The sequence below is a fragment of the Protopterus annectens genome, chromosome 10.part0, assembly GCF_019279795.1.
Source record: "Protopterus annectens isolate FY-2018-M chromosome 10.part0, PAN1.0, whole genome shotgun sequence".
Taxonomy (NCBI): Eukaryota; Metazoa; Chordata; order Ceratodontiformes; family Protopteridae; genus Protopterus; species Protopterus annectens.
Window position 1 is genome coordinate 295,566,345 of NC_056744.1, and position 18,637 is coordinate 295,584,981.

Here is an 18,637-nt window from a genome sequence, read left to right on the forward strand (position 1 = left end):
GTAATGTTTCAGGTAAACACTTCTATAAGTCAACCATAAGCAACAATATGGTGCAGCAGCAATGAAGTACAGCAATTATGTGTAATTTGTAGAGAAACTGGAGCACGGATACTAAAGTACAGCAATTTTTATAGACACACACCTATATATATATATATATATATATATATATATATATATATATATATATATATTTGTATGCATATATTTATATATAAAAATATTTTTTTACCCTGGTAAAGTCCACCTGGTCACAAGACCCCCTTTCAGTGGGGGCTCATGGAGAAAAGCTCCACACACATAAGTTAAAGGACAATACATAGTACAATCATAATTTTCACATTTTGTGCGAATTCTAAGATATGTATATAGTAGTAATACATAAAACATTATACATTTGTACATAATAGTAAGACAATATAATACATATTATAAGTAGTATATTGTAAAAGTGGTTAAACAATAGTGTAGTTTCAGTACGTTGGTGGTTTAAAATAATTTTAAGTACAGCAGTTTTTATGGTGGTAATGCTAGTTGGCAATCTTATCCTGTTGAGTAACAACAGCATAGCCAGGAGTTAAAGAGGAGTTGTTTTAGTTTAATTTTGAAAATGAGTGGGGTTTAGGTAAGTCCAGTAGGGAGTGAAAATAAATTACAGGCTTTGGGGACATGGCTGGAATACAGAGCATCTCCAGCTATGTTGTTGGACTTTTGAACCACGAGGAGATGTTTATCTCTAAAGCAGACTTGCCAGTTGGGGTGTAGTCCTGTAGCAAAAAGCCTAGGGCTGGGTATCTTTCAAAGTGATGCACTGTGTGCTTCTTGTAGGTGAGACAGAGTGAGGTACTGGGGTAGCTCTAACCAGTTAATGTACGTAAGGGCAGTGCAGTGATGTAGAGTGAGCTTTATTGGATACAAATTTGGCAGTTTTATAGTAGCACTACTTAAGCATGTCATGGAAGTTGATAAAGATTGGTGAGGCATATAGAAGTGTGGGAGGAAGACAGGAGAAAGCAAAAGTTGTGCTGCACCTTTCACTGGGAAATTGTTTAAACTCTGTATGAGACCCAATTTTGGTGTGTGTGTATATGTGTTTTAGAGCTTGTTGAATATGTAAGTCAGACTTCAAGTTAGCATCAATAGTGATACCTACAATTTATTGCTGGTTACTTATTGAATTACTGTTTAGGTGGTGCTGCGGTAGCGTTGTCGCCTCACAATTAGACGTTGCACGTTCGATTCTCAGTTAGAGCGTCTTCTGTGTGTTGACATGCATTAATGGGCATTCCTTCGTTGAAGGTTGTGTGTTAGGCCCGGCAAGCCAGCACTTAAAAATCTACTGCCAATCATTAGCGGACCGGAGAAAAGCCGAAAGACAGTTATTGAAGGAGGTGATTTTAAAGTTTGTTTTGCAATTAGTATTGGACTTAAGGGTGAAAAAGGGTAATTTTGTCTTCTTTGGATTCAGGATGAAATCACATTTGGCCAGCTAAGTTTCAATGAAGGTGAAGAAGTCCTGAGTGAGTTGTTGATTCTGTGTTTTTTTCAACAAACATCTTTATTAAATTATCATGCATGACATAAGCAATCTTACATTTATATAAATGAAAAACAAACAACATTGACATCACTTTAGTTGCAGACATTATACATCACAGACACCACTGAAACAACTGTAGTTGCAAACATTATACATCACTTATAATCTAGCCAGTCATTGTCAATTAAGCATTATATGGCTCATTCAAATCCTGCCTCTTACACATCATGCCTTCTCTGCCTATATTGTTCCCACAATTTGCATTTTTCCTTATGTAGTTTGCTCTTTCCCTTTTCTGAAGATCCCAATTCCAGTTGTTTTATCTCTGTTACTATATTCACTACTTCTAGTAAAGTTAGTCTAGACTTTGATTTCCATTTTTTAGTAATTGCTTTTTTTTTTGGCAGCAACCATAATTAGTCTCAGCAAGGTTTTACTGTGTTTAGGCAATTCCGAGTTTGTATCATAGTTCAAAAAATCATCTCCCCAGTCAATCCAAACTGCTCATCCAGTATCTCCGACTGAGCAGTCCACAGGGAATCCCTAAAGTACACCAGCTTACTACACTCCCAAAAATATGCTCCCAGCCACCTCTTTCTTGCCCATTACACCTCCAACATTTGCTATCCACCTGATGGAAAATTCTTTGGAGTCTACTTGGGCTATAAAAATACCTATGTAAACACTTCCAGGCAAAGATCCTAAATCTTCTAGACTTTGTTGCATATTTGGGATGTATACATATATCCCCCATTGTCTCTTTGTGAATTGCTTATCCAGTCTCTCTTCCCAATTTTTTCTACGCTCCTCAGACTGATTCTTATAATTATCATGCAATATTTTATATGCTCTACTAATTATTCTTTTTTTAATGGCAGCTTATGTTCTAGATGCTACTAAAAACTCTACCATTGCTGGTCTTTCATTTATGACCCCCCCCTGCATTTCTTTCTCTTTGTCTATACTCTGATACCAATCCTTGATAGGGAAAGCAATCTCTAGCCTGCAGTCCAAATACAGTCGTAGCCTCTTCCCATTCTACCTTTCCCTTTCTAGTTATTTTCTCCCAATACCTTGATTCCTTTCCCAGTTTTCTCCAATAAATTCCAGCCCCCCTTGCCTATTATCTGTATCCCTAACCAGTCATCCCTATCGGCAGAATCTCTTTTCTCCATTCTCATTCTGGTTTAGTTCTTAGAATACTCCCTACTGTTTTATGAATATAATACTCTGTATGATTTTTGTTGTTAAGAGTCTGCATCCAAAATCCCAGTCTCTCCTTATTTCCTGAGCTTCCTCCCTGTATCATCATCATTCCTTTACACTTGGAATTATAGTTTTCTGCTTGTGCTTTGTATAAGAGCCTTAACTGTGCAGCTCTAAAATACCCCCTCAAATTGGGTAATCCCAGTCGGCCTTGTTCTACTGGAAGAATCAGCTTTTCTCATTTGACCCTTGCTGTCTTCCCTTCTCAGATAAAATCCTTCAACTCTTTTTTAATCGCTATCCACAGCTTCTCCTCTGGCTGATACAAATATGCTTGACCTGTGTATAAGACTAAAGGACTAAAAACATTTTAATTGCTTGTATCCAAGTGTCCATTTCCATATAACAAAGCTTCCAGTTTCTCAGTTTTTGTATTATCTTTTGTTTAGTCTCTTCCCACATATCCTTAGCTGCCACAACAGAGTCATTTCTAATCCATACCAATTTGTGTGTGGGTACATAATTTACCGCTATTGCCTTTGTTTTAGCTTCATTAATTTTTTGTACCGAGAATATATGAAACTGTCTCAAAATGTTCCACAACACTGTAATGTCCTTTTCTGGCTTTGTCGTGTATAAAATAATATCATCTGCAAATAGTCAGCTTTTCCTGACTATCATACCAATTATATCCTTGAAATTTTGAGCCCCTTATTTTCTTTGCCAGTGGTTCTAAATATAATGCAAACAACAAATGGGAAAGGACAACCCTGCCTGGTTCCTCTACTCAAGCAGAAGTTATCAGAGAGGATGCCACCCACTTTAATTTTCACCTCCGATTCCTTATATATATATATATATTCCTAATCAAGCTTATAATAGTATCAGGGAAAGCAAATACTTCCATTGCCCTGCTCATGAAGTCCCAGTCTGTTCTGTCAAATGCTTTCTCTGCATCAAGACCCACCAATAACGATGCTATTTTCTTACATTCTGCTTCCCTCTGGATCATCAATGTTCTGTTAATATTGTCAAGTGTTTGCCTTCCCTCCACAAAACCACACTGATCCATATCTATCAATTTTGATATCACTTTTGCCATTCTTTTAGCCATTATAGACATAAACACTTTATAATCATGGTTTAGTATTGAAATGGGGATGTATGAAGCTGGATCCGATGGATCTTTACCCTCTTTAGGTATTACGGTCAACACCGCCTTCTTCCAGGATGTAAGGTATTTCTCCTCCTCTTAAAATACTGTTAAACAAAACTTTCCAAATCTTTAACATTTTTTCTCTCCTAGCTTCTACACTTCCACAGGAATACCATTTATTCCTGGTGACTTTCTATTCTAACTTTTAGTAATTGAGCCTCATCTACCTCTAACCTTGGCATATTTAATTCTTCCTTAGACATTTCCATTTGCACTTTTTCTTGATTTCCATATTTCTCTGCTTTATACAAATTTTCATAAAATTTTTGAAATATCTGTAATACTTCTACAGGGTCTCTTGTTATCTTCTTTGTTATAGGCTCTGTAAGCTTGTTGACTGCCCATTCCACTTTCTGCTGCCTGAGTCGTTGTGCTAAAAGTTTTTGTGCTTTAGAATCATCAAAAAACAGTTGCTTAACAGCAATCTTTCTAAACTCGTGCATGCTATCAAGGTAACCCCTTATTTTCTGTTTAGCATTCTACAGTTACTCCTTTTCTTGTTCTGAGAGATTCCCCCTATTTTGCAACACTTTAACATTTGTCAGTCCTTCTAAATAATTCTTGTTACTTCTTAACCATATCTCCCTTTCCTTTATTTCCACCCTAGTTTTAAACTCCACTTTAATTTTATCCGTCTCCTTAGCTATATTTTCAAAAGAAATTTATATTTTCTCTAATAGCTCTTGAATTAATTCCAAAACCCATTTCTTAAATGCATCTCTTTTCAGCCAATAGGAGGGAAAGCGCCAGTGTCTCATTTTTATTTCATTACCTTGTGCTTTTATTTTACTTATTATTGGCACATGATCTGTAATAGTTACTGGGTGCATTTCAAGACCTTCAATTAAATGCACATGTTCCTGTGAGATTTAATTTTTATCTAGCCTAGCCAAGTTTTTGTATCTTGGAGAATAATATGTAAATTCACTCCAAACTTCTAGTACTGAATTCATATCTTCCATGTCAATCATTTTCACAACTTTCTTCAAAAATCTACCCTCCTTTGTTATATTTTCCTTTCTAGGCCCCCAGACACATCTTTACTGTTGCACACCAAATTCCAGTCCCCACCTATAAGTACTATTCCTTGCTGAAAGCTGATTATTTCTCCCAGAATGTTCTTAAGCGCCATCATAGCAGTTTTAGGTGGAATGTGAATGCATGCCGTTGTAATCCTCCTCCCTTGCCAGTAGCTTGTTAGTACTACATACCTTCCATTATTATCTTTTTCTCCCTTTTCTATCACTACTGGAGCTCTTTTTGCAATTAATATAAGTACTCCTATTTCCTTTGCCCCAGATATTCCACTGAATAACCATCCCAAAATCCTTTCTTTTCTTTATCAAATTCACATGTTCAGTTCTTTACAGGTGTGCCTCCTGTAGCATAACCATTTGCACTCTACATTTTTAATACAGTTCATTACTCTTTCTTTTTCAAATGTAAGACCATTCAGATTGAAAGACATTACAGAAAGCATCATTTTCTTATATAGTTAATATTACCACCTTTTATGTATAACTGTTTTTTTGTTAAATGTCTAGTTCCATCTTTTATGTTGCATGCATATACTGTTCAGCAGGTTGGCATGAGTTGTTGAATCTGAGTAGGATTCTAGGCTGAGGATATAAAAGTAGAATCATCAGCACATTGGATTAGGTTGGCATGTTTAGCAGCTTTATGCAAATGTTTAATAAATATGTTCAACAAGAGGGGCCCAACTATTGATTCTTGGGATACACCCACATGGAGTAGTTTGATTGCCATTTAACAACTTGTGATCTGTATGACAGGTAGCTTTGGAGCTAGAAGAGGGTGGGATGTGACAGAAATAAGGACTCTAGCTGAAAAAAGTAGCATGTCATGGGAGACTGTATCAAAGGCTTTTGGGAAATCTAACAGTAGTGGGGATACAATATTGTTTGAGCTGCATTTTTGATTTATGGTGTTTATGATATACATATATAATGCATATTTAGAAAATACTAGCAGAATGATGTGGAGAGCAGATATAATTCAGAGAAGAAATAAGTAGTAAGTAAATAAGATGGATAGAATGTTTTTAAACAGTATGGTAGTGGATGAAATAAAAATTCAAAAGCAAATGGGAGAATATGGTGAGTATAAAAAGAGCTTACCTTGGTGCTGGTGACCAGGGAAAGAATTACCTATTGAGATGCGGATTAATTCCTCTAGACAGATGAAAATACTGTCTAACCACCAAAGGCTGTAGCTAACCTCTATCAGTTTAAATTATGCCAAGGACTGCTGTGTAGAGCACAGGAATGTGCCAAACTGTGCAACAACTGAAAATTTAAAAGTCTGGCAGTTTTCACCACAACAGAAAATAATTAATTACTAGAGGCCCTTAGAAAATGCCCCACTTCTCTGTCACCTGGAATTAACTTCTCTTGCTTCCCTTTTCATGAACATCAAGTAGAGGCATGAATCTTTGGCAGTATGAGCTTAGCAAGTGATAAAGAAGTCCCATGAGCAGAATCAAAGTCTAAGGTGTTGTTGGGTTTGAAGTGCAGGTTTCTTCTTCTCTCAGTTTCTTGTTATCTCTCTCTCTTTCCCATGTGTACTGAAACACACAGTCTGCATTTGAGCACAGCCCTCATTAAGGATAAAATATATCCAACATGGAAGAATACACATTGTACTCCAGCAGCCGTCAAGGAGGAAAAGAATGCCTTCTAGAGAACAGGGCCCAGAGACCACAGTAGTTTGCTACTTTCAGGACAAATGAGGAGTCTAATATTTTGGTCAGGGCTGACAAGAGTCTTCTCCTCTGACACACACACTGAGGCTAACAGCCCTCGACTGTGTACCTCACTTATTCCAGTTACACTTCTGTGTAGTGGTTTGAGTAGAGATAAAGCTTTCAGCTCTCCTTGAATGTGTGATGAAGACAGAGGTTTAGACTCTTATTGCAGTGACCACAAAGGCTGCTATATGGCTTACTCTGATTTTGAGTATGCATATCCTATAGCTAAGGCAGTAAGCCTACGTATGTTTCTAAACAGGAGAAGTGCTGGGACTTTTTGTCCTAAAGAAGGAGCTTAGGCACTCTATGTCTCTTTCCGTGGAAGGTTCTGTTTGGCAGCTCTCTCAGCACTTGACCTCATGAAAAAAATGCAGGTTTGCACCATGGTAGAGGGCCTTAATGAATCAGCCCCAGAGCCTCATTTTTTCTTCTTGGTCTAGTAACATCCCCAGAAGAAGAGATCCTTCAAAGAGTGAAGACGGCAATCAAGTGTCACATGGTCTTGTGTTCCCAGTGGTGCCAGCTAAATTGCCAAGAGGATGAATCCATAAACCCAAGGTACTATAGCTTTTTTCTAAGGCAGACCATGGAAACAAGGTTCTCTGAATTAAGCCTGACTTTGAGTGCCCTCACCATGGACCAGCAGGTGCTTGTCAGGGCTGCAGTTGCCTGAAAATGTGATTAATGTCAATGGTCCAGCAGGTGGTGCACTCAACTATGATGCTTGATCAGAAAACAGTGGGTTCTATTTCCACCACAGGAACTCGGATTCTTTTTTCTATTGCTGATGTAGTTGTGCAGCTTAAGAAGATGCTACATGAAATATTGTGTCATATTTTAACTAAGATGTTAAACTGAGGTTCCATCTACCAGAGTTGGAGGCAGCTCACTTGAATATAAAAGATCTCATGATACACAAAAGAGTGGTATATTTTTCTTTTTCATAAAAAAAAAAAAAAAAAAAAAAGATTCATTCATTTATTTTGTCCTTTTCTTTACCTCAACCAAAACTTCATTTTTGCCAGAATTATATTCAAATCCCATTCCTTGTTATAAAATACCCCTTTAAATCTTGCTTTCCAAATACACCATACATAAGAAAAATGTGATTTTATCCATTTCATCAACCTGTTCACTATTCATCCCTAATGTTCTCCATATAAGACCATATCTAGCCTAATTTATTCTACCCCTCCTCTACTACACATTCCTTTAGTAGAATCACATATTTTTTATGCCTGACCACAAAATAATACAGCAATAACCCACGCCTGGGTGTGGTTAATGCTGGATTTACCCACGGTTGGTGTGGTTTGGTCACAAGGTCGAAGCCCGAGTGGCCAAACAAAGACAACCATGGGTAAATCCAGCATTACCCACACCCAGAAGTGGGTTATTGCTATTATACAATGACATTATTTAAGAAAAAAAATATTTACTTTTCTTAAATAATGGCATTGTATAATGCCTCCTTGCTGCCCTTCCACAGCTGTCTGATAGTCTGCGGCAGTTCTGATGTACTGCGTAAGTGCAGTACATCAGAGCTGTGGGTGGAAGCAATGGAGAAAGCAAGATCTCCGTTGCTTTTTACAAAGTGTCTCGCTATGTTAAAGGAGTTTAACTTAGCAAGACAGCTTAAAAAAAAAAAAAAACAACAGAGAATCTCTGTTGCTTTTTTAAAAGCTGTCTCGCTATGTTAAACCCATTTAACATAGCGAGACAACTTTAAAAAAAGCACCGGAGAAAGGAAGATCTCTGTTACTTTTTTTAAAGCTGTCTCACTATGTTAAACTCTTTTAACATAGCGAGACAGTGTCTAAACAGCAATGGAGATCTTGCGTTCTCCGTTGCTGTAAAAAAAGACTTATACTAATGGAAAAAAATCCGGGCGACCAGACCTTTTTCCATTAGTATAAGTTTGATTTACAACGTGCATGCTTACCAATCAGCGTGCATGTTTTGGAATATTAATGGGGGGGGTCGTTGTATAATAAACTATGTTCAACAGTTTCTTCTTCTTTGCAAACACTACATTCTTTACTGCTGTTGTTTATAACAGTAATCTTTTAACATGCAGTTTCTTCATTATGACCTATCATAAAAATCCTTCCATTCCCACATATATTCCAGCTATTCCTTTCATCTCTTTCTCACTTCCCTTATCTCCAGTTGTAATCCTAAACAAGGGCGAATATAATAATTCTTTTCCATGACTTGCTTTTGCCATTGTGTCTTTTTTCTGGTAAAGTTTACATATCTGTTTTTTCATAATACTCATTTTTATAATAATCATCTTCAATAATCAACTCCTTGTTTTTACTTTTCCTTTTATTTTCTTCTTCGTCATATGTCTTCTAAAATGTCCTCCTATCACCCATAGAGCAACAGAGACTCCAGGGTGCTTTAATAAGATGTGTGCCACCACTATCCTGCTGAACATTATGTAAGACTGCAGATGTCCTGGTCACAACAATGTCTCAGAGCACAATTGGTAGGTGCTGCTTCTATAATTTCAAAAGTCCTGATTAGTCTGCATATAATGTATGTGCTAATTCTTTATCAAGATCTGGCAGGGAGTACTCCTGGTACAATTCAAATTCAGGGGAAATGTTGATGCAGTATTACACACTTTGGGAGGGTGGCCTAATGGTTAAGGTGTTTGTCTTACAAACACAAGGTGCAGGGATTGAGTCTCACAAGGGATAATTGGCTAGGCTTAAATGGCTCACAAGGGCAGTTAGCCTAGTACTAACCTATAGGGCATTCAGTGCTGAATTTCAGCAGTAAATTGGTCAGATACTGCAGAGGACAGAGCATGATATTCCTGAGGTACTGTTCTCCAGCTGTACAGATTCCCTCTCCTAGAGAGACCTGCTGTATCCTGCTGTGCTCAGACCTAAAGGCAGGTTAGTCACATTGTAACACTGCTGTCTTGCCCTGAGAGAAATTTCAGCAGGCCTGCCAGTGCATACATATTGTAGGTATCTCTTGTATAAATCCAGCTGCACGGTAACACTCTGTGGTTCATTTATCTTAGACCTTACATTGACAGTAAATACCATGTAGGCTGCTCCAGAATTGCCAACAGAATGTGTGGGTGCAATAGCAGTCCTTGCATGTCTATGCAACACAAGAATGAAAGAAGATAGCAAAAACGTACACAACAATGTAAATCCTAGCCTGAACTCTAACATCCCAAGGCACAATATTTTTGAGTTCAGGCTAGGATATACAGAACATCACAAAAGAAGCATCATGAGTGGATGTGCTTCCCACCTTCTTTCAAGTGAATACACTAACTCTGCAGACACTGTACCTCATAACAACTGACATTTTGTTGATAGAGTACATAGCACTGCATTGCGTTGTGTTCTTTGTGCTAGCACCATTATCACAACTGTGCTACCACCCCCTCCAGCTACATATGAAGGTGGTACATTCAGCATCACATATGCCCTGCAGAAGACATCTTCAGTCACACTCACATCAACTGTATTTGCTTGTTTCTCTTTTTGTACTATAGTCTTAACTTTAACATCCCTGTCATCATAGTGGTATGTGAACCAACAGCAAATGCTTACAGGTCCAATATTTAGCCACCATGTTTAAGTAGAGCAAAACTCACCTGCAGTGCAATAATCTCATCAGGAAACTGAAGCAACTGTCCCAACAACTATTAGCACTCTTACATTTACCTAAATTTGTATTACAGTTCTCTGTCTCCCCTTCAGCATGTGATATATCAGTGGATTGCATAATGACTTTCACCAAAATACATACTATCTGCACAACTATCGATCAAACTGCATGGGTAGGATACATTGACAAGTTAAAGTACTCTATGGAGCAGTAGCAGAGTTTAAGACAAATTTTGTGCATGAGGAATACAAACTAACAGAAAAGAATAAGAAGCTACCTAAGCGACGTGGGGTCAGTAGGATAAGGCAAGCAAGGATGTATTACCTGTTTGGTAATCTCTTATGATTCATGTATGTAAACAAAGCAGCAAACATAAATGGGTAATCGTTTAAAAATACTTTCACTAATGACCGAATGCCTTCAGTTCATTACAGATCCAATGTTTATTTGAAAAGCTATTCATTAAAAAGGACCCCAGTCCAAATATCAACAAAGGTTCATTTAGACTATGAACAGGAGTTAGAAACATACCACACACACTGTGTAGGGGTACTGCATGGGAACAAAATGGGTAGGATTTGTATGCCAACTCACAAATCAGAAACAGCTAAAATGCAAGACTGCAGAACTGATCATTTATTGTACCCCAAGCAGGCAGTTGGCATGCATCACCTATGAAAATGACAAATATAAAAGTCAAAGTTGGAAGGTGCCTGCCTGAAAAAATGAAACATATTTAAAAACATGCAACCAAGTTTTAAACTTCATTATGCAATGCTATTTGTTTTGTTATAAACTGAAACTTGCTACCCAGTATAGCTAGCAGTGCTGATACAATTCAGATATATAGTGAGCAATAAAGTCATCTGATGAAAACTGCAGCACTATGCAGTTACTGCAAGCACAGTTACTAGAGCCATCACTGTTAATATGCCAGCATCATGTCAATAAGTCACCCCAGCTTTTGCTGTACTACAGTAATTACAGAGATGCAGTGACTTGCAACAGCTGGCTGTGCTGACACCAATGCAATCCAGTACAGGTCTGCAACACAGCAGGGATCAATAATTTTGTGACACTGAACATACAGTATAATACAAAGCCAAAAATGTGAGAAAAGTGAGACGTTGTAAGAAGGAATGGGTAATTGGCTACAATGGTTCACACTGCATCTCTCTCTTTGGAGATGTTTTCTGCATCTCACACACATGCTAGCAACACAAACACCCAATACACACCCACAGATATGCATACCAACATGTTTACATGTGTGCGTGTGTGTATATATTTGTGAAAGGTGTGTGTGTCTGTGTGCGTGTGTGCAGATAATTCACAAAGTCTATGCTGCTTCTTTATCTATCTCTCCTTACAAGTATGCCCTGTGCACATAGGTTTTAAACCTCAGCAAACATGAAATATGTCTTTGAAACACATCTGATACACGGCCATCCTTATTTTACCATGTCCTGGCCCCTAATTCCATTCATATTAACTAAATGTAGGGTACACAGTCTGCCATACTGTGTATCCTCTGGGATAATTTCTTCATACACTCCTCTCAGAACAGCAGTGATTTATTCATAGTGTGTATGGGACACAGTGCCATTCTCTTATGAGCTATACCTCTCCCTATCCCTCACTGCTTTATATCTATTACCTCAGGTACTTTGCTAACAGGTGAAAGAGTGGTGCACAGAGCTGCTTCTCAGTAGACTGTTCATTTCACTCTGTACTGTATCAAATGCCTAATAAATGAAACAGAGACCTGTTTAGCAATCACACTTCTGTTAACCCTGCAGTTATTCCAGTATGCAGAAGCCAACCCTGTTAGAGCAAGAAATCTTGACAAAGCCATAAATGAAAGTGGGACAAAGGCTCAAAAATAGGGACATTTTTTAAATATTGCTGTTACAAACTTAGAAAGTTGATGGAATAAAAGGTTTTGCATTAGCATGAATTTTTCAAAAGGGTATGAAGTCTGAAACTCAAACGTGTATCGTTATTTTCTAACTTCAAGTCTTTAATGAAGTGCCACTAATATGCCAGAAAACCACAATTTATGAAAAAATGGACCAAAAATATGAGGCAAAAATCTGTACGGTTCAGTGCTATGTGCAGTCCCCTGGGAGTCTTTGAATTCAGCCATCCATATTATGCATTAAGGTTAAATGCAAATTAAATTCACTGTGCATCTTTCACGTACATAAGTGATAAGCCAATAGCTTATTAAATAAAACGAGACTGACATCGCTAAAATGCATGTAATAATTTCCACCCATTTGAAACCCTGAGAATGAAGCAATCAAATTGTGTGAAAAATAATCTGTGTAAATCATGATTTTAAACCAGTTCATTGAAAAACAATTTCACCAAAAGAGGACATTATGAAATGTGATTATATATTTACCCACATGATGTGGCAACCCCAGTCCCTTTAGTACAGCCACTTCCCTGACAGTTTGGAAGAGTTTAACCCATTAAGATTTTGAAACAGCCGATGATCAAAGGTGTTTCAAGCAATTATTTTATTTGAAAATGTGTTTAATTAAATGGCCTTGAAATTACTGGTAGGCATCCAAAATGAAACATCTATTAAGTTATGAGAAATGGTACAAGCTGGCAAACTTCATTTAGGTCATTTACCTTGTGATTCATCATGACGTGTTTCTACTGCCAAAAATTCTCACTGCAGCAATTTACCTTCTTCAGTTACAGTTATCTGCAGTCACTTACTTTAATCCCACAAATGCAGAGCTGTATAATGGGATCAGTCATTTGAGGTCAGCATTTCCTTAGTTCATTTTATTATAGCTCTGATATGAGCCCCTTTCTTTGCTTTAACTCTGTGAAATATTTACTATCCATATGCATGATGCAGGTACAAATTCCTTAATAATCACACACCATATCACATATGATTAATCCATTTATGTCAAATTAATTACTAGGCTGGATATTCAAGTGTAATATAATAATAATTGCACCTTCAAAGAACACACACAGTTCTGCTCTGCTTTTAATTAATTCATATGGTTTCTTGCCCATTTTAGACATGAACTTTTAGAGTCTTAGTGCATCTGAAAACTAAAACTTGAACATGCAGCAGTAACAGAATCCAGTTCAAGGTAAGTCAGACTTTAATCAGAAATAGTTAACCATTTCTTACTCTTAAAGTAATCTGCTACAAATCTGCTTATAATATTTCTTGTAATTTTTCCATAGCTAAGGAATTGGAAGTAGCGTGTCTTCAAAAGATTTCCATTTTTTTTCATTACCACTGTTTCTCACTGAAAAAATACTAATAGTTTAAAGTTATTTTTAAGGTACTCACCTAGGACAAACTTTGGGTTACCCACATTCTTCTAATCATTACAGCCCTATAACAATTCAACTAATTGTTATAGGATGGTACCCAGCTGGGCCAAGGTAGAATCACTAAATTCCCAATATGTTTTGCCATAATAGCACTTTGGCATATTCCCTAATGAAAGTTATATACTTACCATAGGCTTTTAGGTAAGTACTAGGCTAGCTGCCCTTGTGGGCCATTTTAATCTACCCAGTATCCTTTCCAAAGGTGGGAATCAAACCCTGTACCTTGTGTCTGTGAGGTAAACACCAAAAACTCTACACCAACTCAGCTTTAGAGCTGAACAAGTACAGTAGGTCCATCTTCGTTAGCCAGTAGGACAGAAACCACATGTTTCTTGTCAGCATCTGGAACTTTCCCAAGTTACAACTCCCCTTTACACATAATGATAGACAATCTGAATTCCTCCCCAGACCTTAGGTGTGCTGCCTGAAAGCGAAGCACAATGATAAACTAATACAAAAAGAGTAACCATCAAAGAGTCCCAAATGCCCCCAGACTACATCCATATGAGGCTGAAGGAGGAAGAATGAGTACGTTAATGAGGCTGGGGCAACTACTCTGGATGAATATGTAGCAGGTACAGTAGACACTGCTTTGTTGCATATTTTGTGGCATAATTTAATGCAGGCTGATGACCACCTGCTCAGCATAACCTTGGACAATATGAAGTCCAAATATTTGCAAGGAAAAAGAAACAAACAATTGATTATTCCTTATGGATTTAGTTCTATTCATACAGAGGGAGGAATTCAGAAACATTTGCCACCCCCTGGTTCAATGTTAAATATCAAGGATTTTGTAGTTCAGTGTGTCTGGTAACTGCTTAGACACGCACTGCAATGAAGCATCTCCTGGCTGAAACACAGGCACTGTAAGTAGACCAAAGGTGGCCAGCAAAGCAAAGTGACAAGACATTTAAACGGGGAGAAAAGAGGCAAGCAGAAAAGACAGAAATGGGGGAAGAGCAAGCAGAGAAAAATACACAAGGGGACCATAAGGAATGATAGGTGGGAGGGCGAAGAAAGGATTATTTTACGTGCCACAGATACTCTCTCTATATATATGCATATATGCATATATATATATATATATATATATATATATATATATATATATATATATATATATATATATATATATATATATATATATATATATATATATATATATGCATATATATATATATATATATATATATATATATATATATATATATATATATATATATATATATATATATATATATATATATATATATATATATATATATATATATATATATATATATATATATATATATATATATATATATATATATATATATATATATATATATATATATATATATATATATATATATATATATATATATATATGCATATATATATATATATATATATATATATATATATATATATATATATATATATATATATATATATATATATATATATATATATATATATATATATATATATATATATATATATATATATATATATATATATATATATATATATATATATATATATATATATATATATATATATATATATATATGCATATATATATATATATATGCATATATATATATATATATATATATATATATATATATATATATATATATATATATATATATATATATATATATATGCATATGCATGAGGAATGACACATAAGGGAGGGGAACACCTGGATAGGAGATACAGAAAGGTAAAAGGAATGTACCACATCAGCCCAGAGGACAGCCCACCAAGATATCAGTCACCTTTGTTGCTGAAATCAAGGGCAGAATTTTCCCCTGGTAGCCTGATGGTCAGAGTTGGCCAGTCACTTAACTCCACCAATTGTATCAAGAGATGCTCCACAGGATGAATATGTAGCAGGGTGTCCAACTGCCAGTACACTTCAAATGTAAATAGCCTCCACATATGATGCTCGATGACCCCAGAGGACACCTCTGTGCCAATCTCAAAAAATGAGACTTGCCTCCTTCTTTGAAATGGTCACAGAAGCCATCAGTGAGCCCTCTAGGTCACCTTCAACACACTGACCTTTGTCTTGCTGTTGAGAGGCAGACCTAGTGACCATGATGACCTGGCACCACATGTTCTAGCTGGCACAGACTCCGCTAGCCTGACACTGCTCCTCTGCATCTATTACAGATGAAATGGAAGATGAATGAGAAAAAACACAATGCATTAGTACACCTGCATGTCACAAATACTCCACCACTGGCAGGGGCATTCAGCCCTCTTGGGACAGGCTTCCCTGTTCACATCACACTCCTCGGCTGCTGTAAAAGAAAGTATGAAAAACCCAGTAACATTGCTGAGAATATGAAAAGGAGACAAAGAAAACAGCAGTATAATAACTAGGATGGGGTGAAGGGGGCAGCTGCTATGGATACAAGTCATTAGGGATTACGATCAGCACCTCAGATGAGTTAGCAATGTGATGCGAGTACAGAACCAGCATTCATTTATGCAACCATGGCTGATATAATCACTGTAATAAATGAATGTCTTTAGATGTTAATAAATGGAGAAAACAGCTGTCAGAAGCCATTTCAGTTCTGAAGTTCTGAGGACTTTTTTGCTCTCACCTTGAGAGTGGACCTTTTTATTTATTTCAACTTTGTGTGGAGGGGGCACAGATAGAAACTGTCCAGGGCACCAATTGACCTAGCTATGGCTATGGGAAACAAGTACACAATATTCAGGAAAAAAATATATGGGGCTAACAGTACACAGTTGACACACTTTCCTTAATCTCTGTCTCTCACTGGCAAAGCAGGTTGGGGTAGTGCTACCACAGGTTACTATAGGTGTACCTGTACCGCTTATCAGAATAAGTTATGCATGTGGCATCTCCCACCATCCTGACAAGCTGGTACTAGGCTTCCACCATATATAATGGGCCATCATAAAAGCTCAGATAAAAACTCTCTGGGAAAAGATATAGGAAAATTCCTGTTCAAAGGAACTTATAGGCTATTGATTTATGAGGATTTTAAGAAGCCTAGCCTTACATTCTCATAACAGTCTTTAGCCCTTACATTTGTTGTATAAATAACCATACAGAACAAGGATATGTTGGCACATTTACATGTTGCCCTATCTATGCGCTACAAGTGTGCTAAATGAGTGGGTAAGGAAGTACATTTGTGGATACTCATCCATTTGCCCAAACTGCAACTGAATACAGTAAAAGAAGTGCTTTGCTTTATGTAGAGTGTAAGACAGTTCCATAGAAGCAGAATTCTCTGTGATACATACTGTAACTGTCCTTCCAGCATATTCTGTTAATGTTGCAGAACAGCTTGACATACCCTGTGGGTGTTTATGCCACCATTGAGCTTGTGAATGTGTAATACGTCTGACAAGATAGTGTCTGTTGAGGCTCTGTATTCAAGTCAGAGGTCATCTCCCAGTAACCTGTATGATACCAAGAAGAGGGACAAGGTTTAGAGATGGTCCATATATTTTTATGATTTAGGTCCTTGATTTTCTTAGTGAAGAAACATTGTGGTCATTCCAGTTCTGACAAGTGTTTGTACAAATTACAGGGTGAAAGTGGCATTATATTCAATGAGAGGCCCAATGACCACAGAATACAGCTGAATGAATATATACCTGGACCAGGACAATATACCTTTAGATATAAGCTATACAGTGAAAAAAAAAAAGACTTCCTTACAATACTGTTATGATCAAAGGACAGCTCATTGTCAGCAAAGGCTCCTAGATCCCTGACTATGGGAGCAATTTTCAGGGTTGTGTTGTTAATGTGACATTTACAAGAGAAGCCATGCTTGCTGAAGAATATGATTATGAATTTCTTGGAATTTAGTTTTCGCCCATGTTTTTGACATCAACTATTATCTAGGACGGGGCCTCTTGTACAATCATGGAGATCATGGTGTCCTCTAGGCAGTTTATCATGGCACTGAGTTTGGAGTCAGCTGTAAACTTAATCAGCCATAAACCCTTAATATTAGCTTTGACCTCCCAGAAGTAAATTCCAAAAAGGAGCATCCCATGACTCCAGGTCTTTTCCTGATTGGGGTAGAATACTTGGCATTAATCAGCAGATATGCAGGCCAGTGATTTAGGCATACATACACATACACCACAGTTGAGATACTAACTGAACTGCCTGATCTCCATGATGATGGCAAAACCTGCATGGCTTGTGGGGAAACCTGCCTGCATAGTGACATGGTAAATAGGGACAGACAGCAGACAATGCTGCTCAGATCCTTGGTAGCCCACGTGGCATCCATGGGTGTCTTCCATTCCGCCTCTGGAGCCCCTGCTGTCCACGATTGTGGGAGGATCTGTTGACAAGTGGGTGGTCACAGACCAACCATACACAGATGACACACAGTTTCAGAAACATCACTGTTTCCTCCTATCACAGAAGCAAACACACTAAGGCAGGCCTGGTCTCAAAGTCATGGCCAATGATAATATCTCAGGCTCCAACCATGGGCTGAGTCACCAACCCACCTGGTCATGTATGGCTCTCCTCAATGGGCCGACACAGTGCTAAGTGGATGGAGAAGTTTGACAAACATGACATCATTGTTGTCAGTGAACTCAACTTAGTTTTACAATTATCATATGGTAACTCTTCCAGTGACTTGGACATCTCATTGGCAAGGTCTTAAAGGAAGCGTAACATGTGAGATAAGTTGTTCAGCATCCATGTGGTGAATATAGAGGATGCATAAATCTGTTTCTCAAATCTGTCTATTGCTGTAGACTCTTTATGTGTGTGGTGGGGGGGGGGGTAAACAGCAGAGTAGGAGCTTTTATAATGGCTGCTTCAGTGACTATAGAATCACTCACAAGGGCCTAAACCCAGCACTTCCAGTACCTGGAAGTGAAA